Below are 16,717 nucleotides of genomic sequence, written 5' to 3'. Positions count from 1 at the left end.
AGGCCCTATCTCCATAGTCACATTCTAAGGGACTGGAGGTTAGGCTTCAAGATATGAATTTTGGAGGGGACACAATTCAGCCCAGAAAAAGGGGTGAATTTGGAGGGGCTTCTGCAACAACAAGTCACTTTTGTCCTTCTTCAACAGAGGGGTCCTGTTCTTAGCTACAGAGCATAGGTACTAGAAATGTAGCATATAGACATAAAAATCAATCTAGAAGGGACGCTAAGGGCTATGTATTGTCCATCAGTTCTCCAACTCAGCTGCCCATTAAAATCACCAGGAAGATTTCAAAAACACTGATGCCTGGCTGCCACCCTTCGAGATCCTGATTTGGTTGGTATGAGGTGGGGACCAGAGTTGGGTAATTTTTAAAAACTTACCAGGAGATTTTAGTGTGTAGCTAGCAGTCATAACCACCGATGTAACTCACATCCTGATGTTACAGATAAAAAAAGTAATAACTGAAAAGTTATTTTAGTGACTTGTCCAAGATCAGAATACATGTGTGGAGTAGCACACAGGGCTTCCAGTTTGGGTCCCAAGACTCTTCCGCGAGTACGTGTCTTTCCATTCCCTAAACACTGGTACTCCACTAGGGGTCCCATGGCAGATATTGTAGTTACCTTGTTGGGCGCTGACCTACTCCTTCCTCCAGCTGCTGGGAGTGGTGATGCCCTGGGCCAGCCCACATGCAGAGACTGGTGGAGGGTGGTGTATAAAGATGGGGTGACTTTGAAGACCTCTGTCAGCTCCAGAACTCTCTGCAGTGACCATACTGCAGTTGAACTCCTTTCTCTGCCCCATCCTTCTCTGGCCCTAGCTCAGAGGTGTGGGTCCCAAGGACATCCCAATAAATCTCCCACCTGCCAGTCTTCATCTCAGAGTCTGCTTTCTGGGGAAGCCAACCTATGATGAGTCCTTCCTGTGTTCATAGTTCTTTCATTAGTGCTAACTGAGTGCTCACCTTGTTGGCCTCCATGCTAAGTACCTGGTATAATAGGAGGGATAAGACCCACTTCCTACTCAAGCTGCTTGCCATTTACCAGAGGTACAAGTGGTCAAAGGCTAACTCCAGAGACCTGTCTGAGCTACTATAACAGTGGTATGAAAAAGTGGGGTCAGAGCACCCCAGCAGGGGATGCTAATGCTCTGACCAGAGGAGTCAGCCCTTCACTGCCCAGGTCTACATTTCCTAACCCTTCTGAGCAATCTGTCTAGGAGACAGAGCACCTCTCGAAGCAGTGGGTGCTCTTGCTTGCCTCCACAATCCTGCCCCTTCTAGATACTCTTTATTACACAGTGGATAGGTAGTGTGTGTTGGGGGAAGGCTGTAAGTAGAGGAAAGATGACAAGGAGGAAAGTGCCAGATCCAGGGCAGGTAGAACATAGCATGAAGGTTCAGTTTGGGTGTTCCATCCATTACCCAATCTTCCTTCTCTGGAGGTCATTTCCCCTGGACCAAGATTGGCCCCCAGAGTGCTCAGCCCCTCCATGAAAGAGGCACCAGAATCAGGCACTGACCTATCAGAGGGGATAATGTCAGAGTCAGTGTGTCAGACTTGCCTCTGTGTTTTATACCCAATGATGAAAAAGAAAATGGGCATCACCCAGCAGGTGGGCAAGGTTTTAGGAGCATCCAAGGATTCTTCCTGATGTTTCTGAAACTGGACTCATGCAGACAGATGGTTATGTAAGCCTGTATCTCCAGACCTGGTTGGCACAACCAGGACTGGGTCCCTGTAATAACTGTCCCTCTGTGCGCACTGGCTGAGAAGAGGACTGGCTAGCATACCAGTACTTAGGAAGAGGGGGTCCTCAGACACTCTCATGCCTCCTACAGAGCATCTGCTGTGTGCCCAGCCTTGAACTGGGCCAGTCAGAGCACCCTGGTGAAATAGAAGGGAAGGCCCCAGCCTCTGAGCAGCTTCCAGCTTAAGTGGGTTGACAGGCACACCATCACCAGGTGTCTCAAGTCTGGTGGAAGACAAGCAACCTGGGGAGCCCCAGGTCTCCTGGCCTAATTTGAGAGGTGTGGTTTCTGCCACAGGCCAGTATTTCGGACACACATGCATATTTAAAAGGCCCAAGAACAGACGCCAATCAGACATTAACATGTGCAAATGGTTATAGCTGACTAGCTAGAGCCAGGAGACAGGACAGAGAGGCAGTCCTGAGAGCAGAATGTATTGAACACGTGGGGTCAGCCCATAAGCCCCCAGTCAAATCAGGTGGCAATGGGGACAGGGGGAGCCCTAGGCAGCACCCGGTACCTTGCAGATAGCAGTTGGCAGGAAACACAGTGTCCTCTCTTATTGAAGGAGGGCCAGGCTGGGGGTGAATGCCGCACAGTTGTGTGTATATGTATGTGAAAGTATGAACATTGTCAAGGGGCCATATCTGAGAGGCCTCTAGTAGAATCACTTGGGTGGTTTGTAAACACAGGTTCATGATTTGTGAATATATGTATGTGATGTGTGTGTGTGTCTATGTAATGTGTGCACATTTGCATGTGTGTATGCACATATTCTTGGGGGCTTCCTTTGTATTGGGGTGTGGTTGAAGATGCCAGTACACAAATCATCCAACCCATTCTCTCTCTTCTTCCAGGAAGCTTTCTCTCTTAACTAAATGACCACCTCCCTGGCTCCGTCCCACAGACTTTCCCTTTGGGAATGGGTCCCTCTTCTGAGGAGCCAGATCTCAGGCCCAGCTCTAGATGCTTTCTTGCATTTAGGCCTGAAGATGAGAAGCATTCCACCAGTTGATGAGTGTTAGGGGATGCTGAAGATGGGGTGTGATTTATCTAGGTTGGAACCTAGATTCTTTGGGTAGAATGAATATTTCCTACAAAATAAGCAGAATCTGGAGAAACTGGGTTTATTGGGCAAACTTTTGGAAGCAGGTAAGGAGCAAAGGTGTAAAGACAAGCTACCTTCACTTACTGAGGGACTGGGAGATGACCTTAATTAAGAAGCCATCTCAATTTGGGGCATAGAGAGGTCTATAGAAAGTAATCCTCTTTAGTTGGCTGAAGAGAAAAGCACTAAAAGTGGAGCTAATTTCCTGAGTTCTTGGGTTGAAGCTGCCCTGTGGCCTCCCTCCATAATGTGAACAGTGGTTAAAGGAGGGGTTTAATGCAGGCAGCTTAGCAGACTATGTAGTCTAGCTGCATAGTGGGCCAAGTGTCCTGGGTCCTGGCCCATCCCTCTCAGTGGCCCTTGGCTGATGGGCTTGTGGAGGAGAGAGCAGTAGCCCTGGATGATCAGGCCTGACTCCCAGGGCATTTAAGGTACCCACAGCCCAGGTAAGACAGTGGGCTGTGGGAGACACTGTCAAACCCTGGCTGGTCGCCCCAACACGCGGGGAGTGATCCTAGTCATGCACCACCCACCTTTCCCTCTTCCTGCCGCCACTGTCACCACTGATCCTCACTGCCCCAGTGCCCCTCCAGGTCCTTACTCACACTTTCCCATCCCCCCGGAATGCCCTTAACTGCTTTACGCTGATCTATGTTCCACCCAGTCTCTAACGCTTGACTTGATACCACCTACTCCAGGAAGCCTTTCATGACTACTTTAGCCCACAGTGCTCTGTGCTCTTCTAGGCTTCCAGTAGCTTCAGTGCCTACATCTCGCTCATCTTAGCTGGCTTTTCAGACCCACCCTAATGCAGGAATGTATAGGATAGCATCATGGGTCCTCTTTTCTTCCTTAATTACACTTTCCGTTTTCAGGGAAATTTCTTCACCTTAATTACTGACCTTATGTCGATGACTCCAAAATTCAAATGTGTACGGCCTTTTCTGTGATCTTGAGACTCACATATCCAATGGTCTTCTCTTCATCTCCACCTGGATATCTCATAGGAATCTCAGACCTCAACCACCGAGGAAGGAAGCTCTTGATTTCCTCCTTTGACTTCTCTTTCCCCAGGCTGGGTACGTGGCACCACCATGCATCTAGTTGCTTAAGTCAAGCCGAAGCCCAATCATCGGTTTCTCTCTTCTCTGGCTGGCTTTAATTGGCAAGTCCTACTGACTTTATTTACAGTCGTAGTCTCCATCCTTCTGAACTTCTCTATCTGTCCAGGATGGGTCATGGTCTTTGCAACAGGGGTAGTGCAACAGCCTGCTTCTAGCTCACGTCCTTGCTTCTGCCTCTTATTCAAACCAGTCTTCACCGATCTGAATGGCAGTTCCAGAACACAGATCAAATCACTCCCCACTCTGTACAGTCCCTCTCATGTCTTCCCACGACACTGAGGCAAAGGTCTACACTCCTTCTCCTCACCCAGCTCTCTGATGTCCTTACTTTGTTCTCCTTTTTGTACATCCCACTCCCCCTTCACTGGCCTTTCTGTTTCTCAGAAGCCAAAATGTGCTACCTCTGGTACTTGCCACTGGCCATTGTCTCTGCCGATGCTCTTCCTTGCATTTTCACAAGATTGCCTCCTTCCTGTCGGGCAGATCTTGGCTGAAATGTTACCTCCCCCAAGAGGGCTTCCCTGATACTCACTTTAAAGCAGCTCCTCAGTTGCCTTCTCTCATACTATCCTGTTTTATGTTCTTCAAAGCACTCCTCACAATCTGACGCCATGCTCCTTCTTAATCTGGTTTATTTTGTATTGTATAGCTCCCTCCACTAGAACACTAGAACATAGGCTCTGTGAGAGCAGGAAGCCTTTCTGGCTCCCCCTCTCCACTATAACCCAGCTCCCAAAGCCATGCCTAGCACAGAGTAGGCACTCGGTGAGTCTTTAGTTAATGACTCAATAAATGAATGTGCCCCAAATAGATACTTTGATTTGGAATGCTTGGATTTACTTGAGGAAAGCATTCTAGCTTTGAGAATGAATTGTAGCTGACAGTATTTTTTATTTGAAAGGATTCAGTCTGTGTGTTTTACCCGAACAGCACACATTGAAGTTCCTATCCTTTCCCTAATATTTTGATATGGCTATTACTACCAGTCATTTATTTACTATTGAAGAAATGGACCACGTCTCCATGTTTTTGGTGAAAGTTCTCAAGTGTTTGGAGACTTGTGTCCCACAAGCCCATCAAGCCTCAGTAACTGATGAAGACACAGTGCTGTGTGGGGAAGGAACCCTGCGGCAGGCAGGACCCTGGGGTGGGGTCATCGAGCCGGCCTCGCCACAGACAAGTTTTAGCCCATTAGGGAAAGTCACAGATCCAAGTCTTGTTTTCTAGCTTATAAAATGAGGTTAATCACTGCAGGCCTCATAAGCCTATTGAAAGATGAAGGAGGGCGCCTGGGTGGCTCAGTTGGTTAAGCGACTGCCTTCGGCTCAGGTCATGATCCTGGAGTCCCGCGATCGAGTCCCACATCGGGCTCCCTGCTCAGCAGGGAGTCTGCTTCTCCCTCTGACCCTCTTCCCTCTCGTGCTCTCTATCTCTCATTCTCTCTCTCAAATAAATAAATAAAATCTTAAAAAAAAAGAAAGAAAGATGAAGGAGATAGTAAATATGTATATTTAAAGGGGAGGTGGCTGTCACTCCTCATTTATTTTCTTGCTCATTCATCCATCAGGTATTTCAGAGCAAAGCACTAGCCTAGCAACTGTGTGGCAAAAAGGAAATGGAATGTGCCCTGTCCACCCCCTCCTGCGTCTGGTAGGGTTGATGCACACCGATGGTGATGGCTGGAACAGACCAGGCTATGTCAGAGAGGTGTGGCAGCATGCTGCGGGATTCACAGAAGGCTTTGGGGACTGGGAAGACAGCATTTTGCAGAAGCCGGATCCTACAGAAACTAATCCCTTAGGGATCTGCCAGAGTGCCCACCCAGGGGTCCCCACTGCTCCAGCAGGCTGGGGACGGTGAGGTGACAGCTCCTGGGTAAGGCCATCCTTGGTGGCTCTTTTAGAGTCTCTTTGGTGTTGAAGCATGAATCAGACTGACCAGCAGGTCCTGAGGCTCTGGAAGCAAGTTGTATTCTTCTTAGAAAGACTGTGAAATTCACAGAGAGACGAGAAAGATACAAACATTTACTTCCTTATAATTGCCTTTAGTTGATTCATTGTTATTTTCAGAGCTTTTTCTGCCTTGCCTCATTGGGAGTTCAGTCTTGTCTTCCCTGGGGGAGTCAGGCTAGAGTCAGGCTTGGAGTTTCACAGGGTTCCTTGGGTCTGAGCTCGCCTAGAGCTACTGTTTCCAGTTGGCAAAATCTTTTGCTCCAGTTAGCACCATCTCTGCCGTAGCCCAGTTCCCTCTGCCCTTGTTTCTCTGAGTAAAGCTTCCTAGGCTTAGGGCAGGCAAGAGCCCTGAGCCCGGGACCGTTCTGGGATTTGCTGGGGGAAGACCAGTAGGCTGGAGGTGGCAGAGGGTGTTTCTGTGAGTGACTCAGTTCTCTCTTCCTGCAATGCCCACAGAAAGGGAGTGCATCCCTGCATACCCTCCATTACAGGTTGGAAGTGCCTGTGACAAGGAGGAAAATGGCCAGCAGGATATGAGAGACCAGTCTCTGGAAGAAAAGGAAAAAGATATGTGAATAAGCTTGATTTTGAATTTTTTAAAAAAGAGAACTGCAATTTCTGTTTATTTGACAAATGGAATGGATGTCATCTGAAAAAAACATACTGTGTTTTCTTCTTTTTCACATAAACAAATTCTCCTGATACAAGTAAGGGGCAGTCAGGAATACCTGCCCCCTCATTCCAGAATTGCCATACTTAGGAAATAAAAATATCCAGGAAATAAAAATAGAGAATGTCCAGTTAAATTTGGATTTCAGATATGTAATGATTCTAGTATAATATTTGGGACATACTTATACTACAAAATTGTTCATTATTTAACTGCAGTTCAAGTTTACTGGTCCCCCTGTATCTTATCTGGTGACCTTTCCTTCTGTAGACCTCAGGTTGCCTGTGAACTCACCCAGAACTCTGTTTCCAGGATCCTGCATGGCTCAGTCCTCTGAGAAACCTGGTGCTGCTGACTCTCCAGATTCCTATTCCAGGGCAACCTGCACGATCTTCTCTGGAAGAAGATTCTTCTCTCTTAGTACTTAGGCTAAAGTCCCTGGCTATTCGGGTCACCTAGGGGAAGGTTATTGGTGGGACTTAGTAACACAGGCAGCTGTGGTCTTCCTTCCAGACACCTTGAAAACAGTGGTTCTCTGCATTGGTTACACTTTGGAAATATCTGGGGAGCTTAAAAAAATACTAATGCCTGGGTCTCATCCCCAGAGATTCTGAATTAATTGGTCTGGGGTGTGGTCTACCTACTGGAATTCAAAAATTCTCCTTGGTGATTCTAATGAGCTTTCAAGGTTGAGGACCAAGGCCTTAGAGCCACCAGGGCAGAAAAGTGCAGGTCTGGCCTGGGATCTCAGGTGACAGGGACTTAAAGAGAGCCACCCATTTATTGACTGTGTCATAGTTTCAAGAGGGAAGAAAATTCAAGCATTTATCAGTTGCACTGGTGTCTGCTGCTCATTTTTAATGGTCCTGGTCCTCAGATGTGGGGATTCAAGGGAGTCAGATCCAAGACCTCTGCTGTCCAGGTGCAGTGCCTCTGGGGAGAGATGTTTCCTCCTTTGTCCCCATCAGCTCTGTAACATTACCTTATGGGGAACCCAGGACTGGAGCCATCAGCATCTTGGGGTGTGTGTGTGTGTGTGTGTGTGTGTGTGTGTGTGTGTGCGCGCGCACACGTGCACGCACAAAAGAGAGGTGAGCATGTGTTACCATAGCCAAGAAGACTTTGTACAGGAACAAAATCGGGGTGGCTTTGATGACCCAGGCACTCATTCCACTGGCAGTTAGGAGAAGCATCAATCCTTCCTGACATGGGGAGATCACAAGGAGAAAGTCAATCTCTGAGTGGGAAAGGAAGAAGGGCAGCATGTGAACCTACCACCATGGCTCACACACAGACAAATGCATTAATGAGGCAGGGCATGTGGATGTGATGGTGATAACAAGAGCTGTTATTTCATTATAATCTAATATTTTAATAGTTATTATTACCTACCTGTTCTTATTCTGTTATAGAAACTGCAGATATTAGTAGTTATACTGGTGTACAATTCCTTGTCCAAATCCTTGGGACCATTTGTTTGAAAACTCAAGTTTTTTTTCAGATTTCAGAAAAGTAAAGTGATAAATATTGTTTATAAGTAAAACTTCAGTAACAACTGAAGTAGTATCCTAGCCAAACACACTAAGAGTTCTGCAGCAAAACATATGACTATTGACACTAAGTGAGGTGAATAAGCATCATTAAAAACCTCATGTCAGTCAGATCAGGTTGTGAAAAATCTTTTGGTTTCCAAATCTTTTTTTGAATCCTGTGAATAGGAGATTGTGGGCCTAAAACCTACCTACCTCATTTATGGAACATGAAATATTTGACAGGAACATGCCAAGTATTTTATATTACCCCATTGGAAACTCATGGCAGCCCTATGAGGTGGAAACCATTGTTGCTGCCATTTTGCAGATGAGGAAATGGAGGCTTTGCAGGTTGGAGGACCTGAGCGGAGGTGATTAGAACAGGAATTCAAGTTCCATTCTGTCTGACTCGTGGCCTGAATGGCACTACCACAGGGGCTACAGGTGGAGAATTAGGGGAGGTGGTGTACAGAGTACCTGGGCAGACACGGGCATATAAGGCATGTCACATGGCAGGCTTTCTGCAAAAGTGTGCATGTGCATACACACGGAGTATGGATATTCTGTGTGTGCATGATAATTTGTGTGCTTGTATGTTTTCCTGTTGTGAGTGGGGTGAGCATGGGAAGTCTCTGGGCATGTGACTCTGTGCCTCGGGGTGTGTCGGTCTCCTCTAGTCTCTGTATCAGCGGCTCTGGAGCAGGGGGGTCACCATTGTCACATCTCTTCTTTCATACACTCTGTGCTCAGGAGGAGGGAGCCTTCCAAGGGGGAGCTGATGGTGAAGACTGTCTGCGTGTAGACCCCGAGTGGACATGTTAGTCAAGGTCAGTATACAATCATCCAGGGGCCCAGAGAGCCCCTGAGGGCACCTTGGCAAGGTCAGTGAACTTCATCTTGGTTCATTTATTTATTTTTTATTATTATGTTATGTTAATCACCATACATTACATCATTAGTTTTTGATGGGTTCATTTATTTTTGAGGGGACAGTTTGCTGGATAAATGAAAGAAATGCAGATTTTCTCAAAGGTTCCTAAGAGAAATCACCTATTTCTTAGAAGAAGAGGTAGAGATGGAAACCTCTTGGAGGCCTTGGTTTTGTATGGTTGGTCTGTGTGTTGGCGGCCAGTGGCACTGCATTCAGTAATTGGGAAGGCTGATTTTCTATTCTCCCGGGCTGCACTTTAGAGAATGAGCCTTGGGTGTGACTGAGACACCCCACACCTGGGCAAGCAGGGTTGAGCAAGTGATGAGCTTGAGGGCAGGGATTCACACCTTGAGTCTCACGGCAGCCATATACAAGGGAGGGCAACTCTCCGCACGCCAACTCAGGGAAGAAAAGAAAACAGCCAGATTGCTTGGGGTCCCTCTCCAGTCTATATCCTCTATGATCTCCTGATTGGCTACTGCAGGAAGGAGAGACAAAAGGGAGGGAACTAGCATATACTGACTGTCTAATGAGGCTGGTGCTTATTAGTAACTGTTTTATTCCCAAGAGTTACCTCTAAGGAAGGTATTTTCTCCTTTTTTTTTTTTTAAAGTGTGGAGCCCAACACAGGCTTGAACTCACAACCCTGAGATCAAGACCTGAGCTGAGATCAGGAGTCGGATGCTTAACCGACTGAGCCACCCAGGCGCTTTTTGTTTGTTTGTTTGTTGCCTCCTTTTTAAAGAAGCTTGTGGAGGTTAGGCAACTTATTTCAGGTCATCCTGCTAGAAGATGGCAGAGCTTGGATTGTAATCCGTGACTCTTAGACTACCATACTTTTCCATTAGCACACACTGCCTCTGGGATTGCTCCCCTCTGTGAACACCCTCTCTAGTACAGCGTGAACCACAGATCATGAACACTATGGCTTTCTCTGCTTTAAATGTTTCTTGTGTTTCCTCTGCTGCAATTATGCAGATTCCTTGTACAGAAGGGATCGGACGCTATCATTTAAAGTTCACTAAGCTGGGATTCAGGAAAATTGAGTTCTAGACTTAGTTCTTTATCTCTTGGGGACTCAATTTCCTCATCTAGAAAACAAAGCAGTTGGCAAAGATGCAGCCTAAACTTTGCTTCGTTAGGTTAGGCTCAGACTCTGAGGGGGAATTTGACTTATTAATGAATTTCCTTAGGGTCTGAGGCATGGAGCTAGACAGAGGTGAGCATCTACAGATGCACTAAATCCTTAATATTGTTCGTGTTGTTGGGGTTGCCTGGGTGGCTCAGTCGGTTGAGCAGCTGACTCTTGATTTCGGCTCAAGTCATGATCTCAGGGTTGTGAGACTGAGCCCTGCATTGGGCTCTATGCTCAGCAGTGAGTCTGCTTAAGATTCTCTCTCTCCCTCTCCACCCTCCCCACCCCCGCCAAACTAATATTGTTAGTGTTGTTAATTCATAGTGATTTCTTACCCATAAATGAGAAAACACTAGTACACTAAGTGCAAATTTACAAATAGTTGTTAATATTCTCTGAACTCTTATTAGGTTCAGGCTCTCTTTTATAAGAATGGCTCAGACAGTGGGATAACTGATGTGCACAGTGACTTACTAATTTAACATCTGCGGTAAAAAGGGAGCCAACGGACCCCACAACCCTGCTAAAAGTCGCCACAAACACATTGTAGTCAATATCAATTTTCCAATGTGTTACTGATTCCAAGAAGCATTAATTTCAAAACAAACAATGGTTTTCTTTGGTAATTTCCATGTTGTGGATACAGCTGTCATTTTTGCTGACCTCCCTGTTGTCAGATATTATTGACTGCCTATAGAATGAACAAGAATTATTTTATGGGTGTCTTTATTGAACTGAACTGGGAGAAGGGGGACAGAGAATTATAAAGGAGAGAATTGTTAAAGACAGTCCCCACCTCATGTCCCCGTCGCTGTACCCAAACTCAATATAAAACTCCTGTACCTGTGGCCCCTGTTCTCCAGTTATTAAAGTGCTTTAAATTTCCCCCCTCATTTTGCAAACACACACACACACACACACAACACACACACACACATCAGTTGCTTTCAACTATGGTTTCTATTTCATTTTTGTTTGACATTGCAAAAGCCTATCAATGTGGTTATGACTTAAGATTTGTATGTGAGGCATTCATTCATTCATCAAATATGTGCAAGGAACTTGGGTGAATGTGAAAAGTTGAGGTCAAGATCAAGATGGTAATTTGGGGAAGGGACAGGCCCTGGGATGAGCTCCACCTCTCTGGATGAGATGGGCCCCAGGGGAGGGTCTGGCTGAAGATTTAGGGCCCGGGAAGTCTACCCTGCCAGGCCCCTGGGATGGGAATTTGTGGCCCACCCCACAGGCTCCCCTTGTTCCTTCCTCAGCCCTCCTTTGATTTTGCCTTTTTTTCCTGGCAATATCGTCTCCTCACTGCTTCCAGTTACCATCTCTGTACTGACAGTTCCTAAGTGTATGCTCCATCTTGGTTGTCCTTCTGAGTTTCAGCTGGGCATCCCGACTTTCAGGCACCTCAAACTCAACTTCTCCAAACCAACCCCTTCAATCCCCATCCCCCCCAAATCCTCTACTATGTTCTCTGTGTCCTTGTGCACACACCCCCACTAATGCCTGAAAGAAACTTGTAGGTCACTCTATAGTCTCATTTTCTCTCACCACCACATCTAACCAGTGAAGGGAAGGGCTAAAAAAGAAAAAAAAATTTTTTGTAGTAATTAAATAATATTCTAAATTGGTAAATTTTTATTAAAATGTACATGCAAAAGACTTTCATAATTGTGTAGCATGATGGTATTTTTATTTTTTTAAGTAATCTCTATGACCAACCTGGGGCTTGAACTCACAACCCCGAGATCAAGAGTCACATGCTCTACTGACTGAGCCAGCCAGGCACCCTATGAGGGGGTTTTTAGAAAAGTGACTATATCTCTGTAACTACCATCCAGATAAAAAAACAGAACTTTACCAGCAGAAGTACCCTACATGCCACCTACTAGTACTGTCCCCAAGGGTAACCATTCCCCTGATTTTTCACATCAGTGACTAGTCTTGTCTGATTTTGAACTTGATACAAATGGACTCGTGTCTGGCTTCTTTCACTCAGTATTACGCTTGTGGGATGTGTGACTGTTAGGTGTCTTTAATTCTTTATTTCTCAGTGCCATGTAGTATTCTTACTTCATAGCAAGGGAATTTTACTATAAAATTTGTATCTTCCTGAGGCCACGTGAAGATGTCCCGAAGAGTCAAGTCATGGCAAGTTTCCTCTCATAGCGTATGTCTTTAAAAGCAGGACATACCTGTCGGTAATATTTCAAGTACTCCAATAAAGAAGGCGAATTTCACCGAAGAGGTCCAGACAGTCAAGGAGCTAGGAAAAGTAAAAGTGAAACTTCTTCCATTTTCCAGAGTTTGTTCTCTCTGTTGTAGTTTTGAAAGAAAAGTCATGCTTCAATTAATAACAGACAATGAAGTCAATATGATGGGAGCCGAGACAATGATGTGATCAAATGCCAAGAAATGACTGACGGCTGAAAAAATATCATGTGAGCCAAAGCAATTTCTCTTGACTTCTAACTTTATTCATCCAACAAATAACATTTCATCACAGTTTTATCAATGGAATGCAATTCCACCCAGATCATTCTGTCAACGACAAGAAACAGCATCAAATCATTTTGTCCACACAAATAAATCAATCGTTGATTATTATTTTCTCGAATTTGGGACCCAAGTGGGAGGACCAGATATCTTGAGTAAAACAAAGGGGAAGAAGGAAAAAAAAAAAAACGGTTTCTATCTTGACAAATCCAGTTAAGTAAATGCAGCTGATGCCTTTTTTTTTTTTTGACACATTGTGATGTGAGGGGGAATAAACAGTTTTTAAATTTAGAGCAGAGACAAATGGTAATAACAAACGCACGGAAAGAGAAGGCAGCGGCTTGCTGCCCCTTACAGGTACAATAGCATTTCCAGGCCTTCACTTTTGCTTACATAGTTCTCTTTACTGGGATTTCTTCCCTATCTTTAAATGTATAATCAAGTTTTGAGAAAAACTAAATTGCAAGGGCTTATAAATACAAATGGGGGAGGCATCATCTTTAAATGACAAACTCGTGTGGGGCGTGCCTTTGTTCCGAATTGGACTGTTCTTCCTGGTCGTGCTGTTTCTTCTTCCTGCCATATTTTGATGCTGCTTTCAGCCCTTTCTCCAGAGTCTTTACTTGGTGGTCCACTACTGGATGGGAGGAAATTTCTTTTGTTTTACAAGTTTAAGCTCACATTCATGCTATACATGATGCAGTTATGTCAGAATTTTTCACTTAATATATTGCAATGGACCAAATGTTTGTGTCCTCCCAAATTCCTATGTTGAAATCCTAACCATCTAACCACCAGTGTGACCGTATTAGGAGGCGATGGCCACTGGGGAGTGATTTCATCATGAGGGTAAAACCTTCATGAATGGGATTAGTACCCTTATAAAAGAGACTCCAGAGAGCTCTTTTGCCCTATTTCTGCCACATGAGGATACAGTGAGGAGCTGGTTGTCAGCAACTGTACAGAAGGCTCTCTCCAGAACACCACCACACTGGCGTGCTGATCCCAAACTTCCAGACTCCAGCACTGTGAGCAATACATTTCTGTTGTTGATAAGCCACCCAGGCTACGTTGTTTTGTTATAACAGTCTCAGCTGACCAAGACATAGATTATGAGCATCTTTTTCAAATTTGCCCTGGGAGAGGGGAAGACCCTCGCGAGGATCTCATGTGGCACACTCCCTGAGGCCAATCAAGTCAAGCTCTCTCCTCTCTGTCCTTTTTCCCTCCGCCATGTAGTTCTTGTACTTCCCTGGCTCGTCCCATTCATGACCATCCCCCAAGGCCCCAGCTCTATTGTACTTCCCTGGCTCGTCCCATTCATGACCGTCCCCCAAGGCCCCAGCTCTATTGTACTTCCCTGGCTCGTCCCATTCATGACCGTCCCCCAAGGCCCCAGCTCTATTGTCAGAAGGGTCTCTAGTGTCTGAAATACTAGTCTTTTTTCCTCCCCGGGACCACCACAGGGGGAGGCCCTTTCTTTTTGTCAGAAGCACAGAAGCAAATGGCCTACTTACCAGTCTTCCCCGGATGATGTGCCCTTATGTCTGCTGCAAGGGAGAGCAGTCATTGCTGAACCTCAGTTGTGATGTATCCTTGTAAGGAAGGCAAGGTATTTCTAGCCCAGAGAAAGAAAAATAAATTAAATAAATACAAGTCAAATCTTCAGTGGTGCATCAGGTCCCATACATAAGAGGCCAAACCAGACTTCTAATTTTTTGAAGTTGGTGAATTTATTCTGTGTGTCTTGTACATACCACTTGCCTTCAATGAAGAGGGGCTTAATACAGGTTTCTATGAGGATAAAGATGGTGATGATTATTTGTGGGTACAATATTTAAAGCATAAGTTCAGGAAGATTTGACTCTATTCCAAATACTTCCACCTAAATAAGGATCCTGATCCAAACAGTGACTATTTTTAAAACAACATCTTTTTTATGGTATTAAAAGTGATGCTTATTCATTAAATGAAAAAACAAACAGCCGGGAAAGATAAAGAAGAAAACAGAACCTACCTATGTTTCTGCCTCTTAGCTAACATTTGGTATGTTTATTCTCTCTCCCCCACCCCTTTCTCTTCTACCTTTGTTTTGTTATACAAATTTATGTTCATATTTATGCTATATGTGATAAAGTTAATCATCAGACTTTTTCACTTAAAACATTATATCATGAACATCTTTGTCAAATTTTTGGAAACATATTTTACCAAAGCCCTACTTGAAGGCATGAAGGTTATTCTTTATTAATTTTTAAAATTAAAAAATAGAGCATTTGTGGGCATATTTATTCACTCATCTTGGGGCAAACCTCAACTTATTTCCCTAGGAAATATTGCTAAAAGTAGATTTTTAACAAGTGAAAATGTCTTGATACTTATTGCTATATTACCCTCTAGAAAATCTGAACCAATTTAGACTCTCATTAACAGTATTTGGATGTACATATTTCCAATGCAACCTTGTCAGCATTGAAAAATGTGATTTAGAAAAAAGGAAACAGATTATTTTGTTAAACAGGTAAAAAACAAATCATATTGTTGTTTTAATTTGCATGAAATATTAAATTCTTATTGTTGCTTATTTTTGTTTCCCTTTTGTGAACTGCCTGCTCAAATTCTTTGCTGATTTTCCATTAATTTTATTTCTTTGCAGAGCTCTTATATATGGTAAAAATATTTCCCCCAGATATTTGCTTTTGTTTAAAAATTAAATAGTGATCCCCCACCCCAAACATAAGTTTCTGATAGTTAGGTATTAAAATTTAGCTACCCTGTCCTTTGAGGTTGACTTTCTTCGTTTTTAGGTGTAGATCACATTTTAAAATAGCATACGTTTTCTTCTGTTTTATCCTCCAACCCTCCCTGCATCCCTCCCTTCTTCCATTTTATAATTAATGGGTCAATGCCTTTGGGGTATGGTATAGGGCAGAAATCTAACATTTTCTTTTCAAATATGTAATCAGTTGTCTAAGAGCCATTTATTAAATATTCTTTTCTTTCTCCCTTGATTTCAAATGTGATCCTGGTCAAATGCTAAACTTTAATTTTCATTAAAGTCTATTTCTGGAACTGCTTCCCCGTGCCATTGATTCATCTGACAATTCTTGCTCTGCCACCACGTTCCTTTAATTACTGAGTTTTGTACTATAGTAAGTGTTATTATCTGGCAGTGTTAGCCTCCTTTCATTACTTTCTTTTTAGGGGGCTTTGTTTATTCTTCTAGAAGGATTTTTATATTACTTTTTCAAACAATTTCAGTGTTTTGATTTAAGTTAACTGAAACTTATGAATTATTTTGGAGGAAATGATATACTTACAATATTATCTTGAAAAAAATACTTCTTATTCAGGAATACTATTTGTTTCTTAATTCATTCAAGATGCTTTATGCCCCTCAATAAAATATAATAGTTTTCTTCATCAAATGCTACCAACTTCCTACATTTATTGCTAAATATTTCAGATATTTGCTATTTTTTTTTTAATGGAAAGCCACTGTGAGGTTTGTGTGTGTGTGCATGTGTGTGTGCATATTTTGTATTTGTTCACAAATATTTTGGTTATTCTCTTAAGTTTTCCTTTTACTTCCCTTATTTAAATATATAAACCTCATTTATTTTTCTTGTTTTGTTGCATTGGCTACATTGGCCAAAGTCCTATGTAAAAGCAGGGACATCTGGTATCCTTTGTATTGCTGCTTACTCTGATGTCGGCTCCTTTGGTGTTTCATCATTTAACCAATGTCCACTACTATTTTAAGATAGATTTTTTTTTTTTTTAAGATTTTATTTATTTATTAGAGAGAGAGAGAATGAGAGATAGAGAGTACGAGAGGAAAGAGGGTCAGAGGGAGAAGCAGGCTCCCTGCTGAGCAGGGAGCCCGATGTGGGACTCGATCCCAGGACTCCAGGATCATGACCTGAGCCGAAGGCAGTCACTTAACCAACTGAGCCACCCAGGCGCCCTAAGATAGATTTTTTTTTTAAAGGAGTAAAACTTTGTTCTTA

Source organism: Callorhinus ursinus, unplaced genomic scaffold (genome assembly GCF_003265705.2).
Source record: "Callorhinus ursinus isolate GAN/ISIS: 27379988/994484 unplaced genomic scaffold, GSC_fseal_2.0 scaffold11, whole genome shotgun sequence".
NCBI lineage: Eukaryota > Metazoa > Chordata > Mammalia > Carnivora > Otariidae > Callorhinus > Callorhinus ursinus.
Note: the sequence above shows the minus strand (reverse complement) of the source record.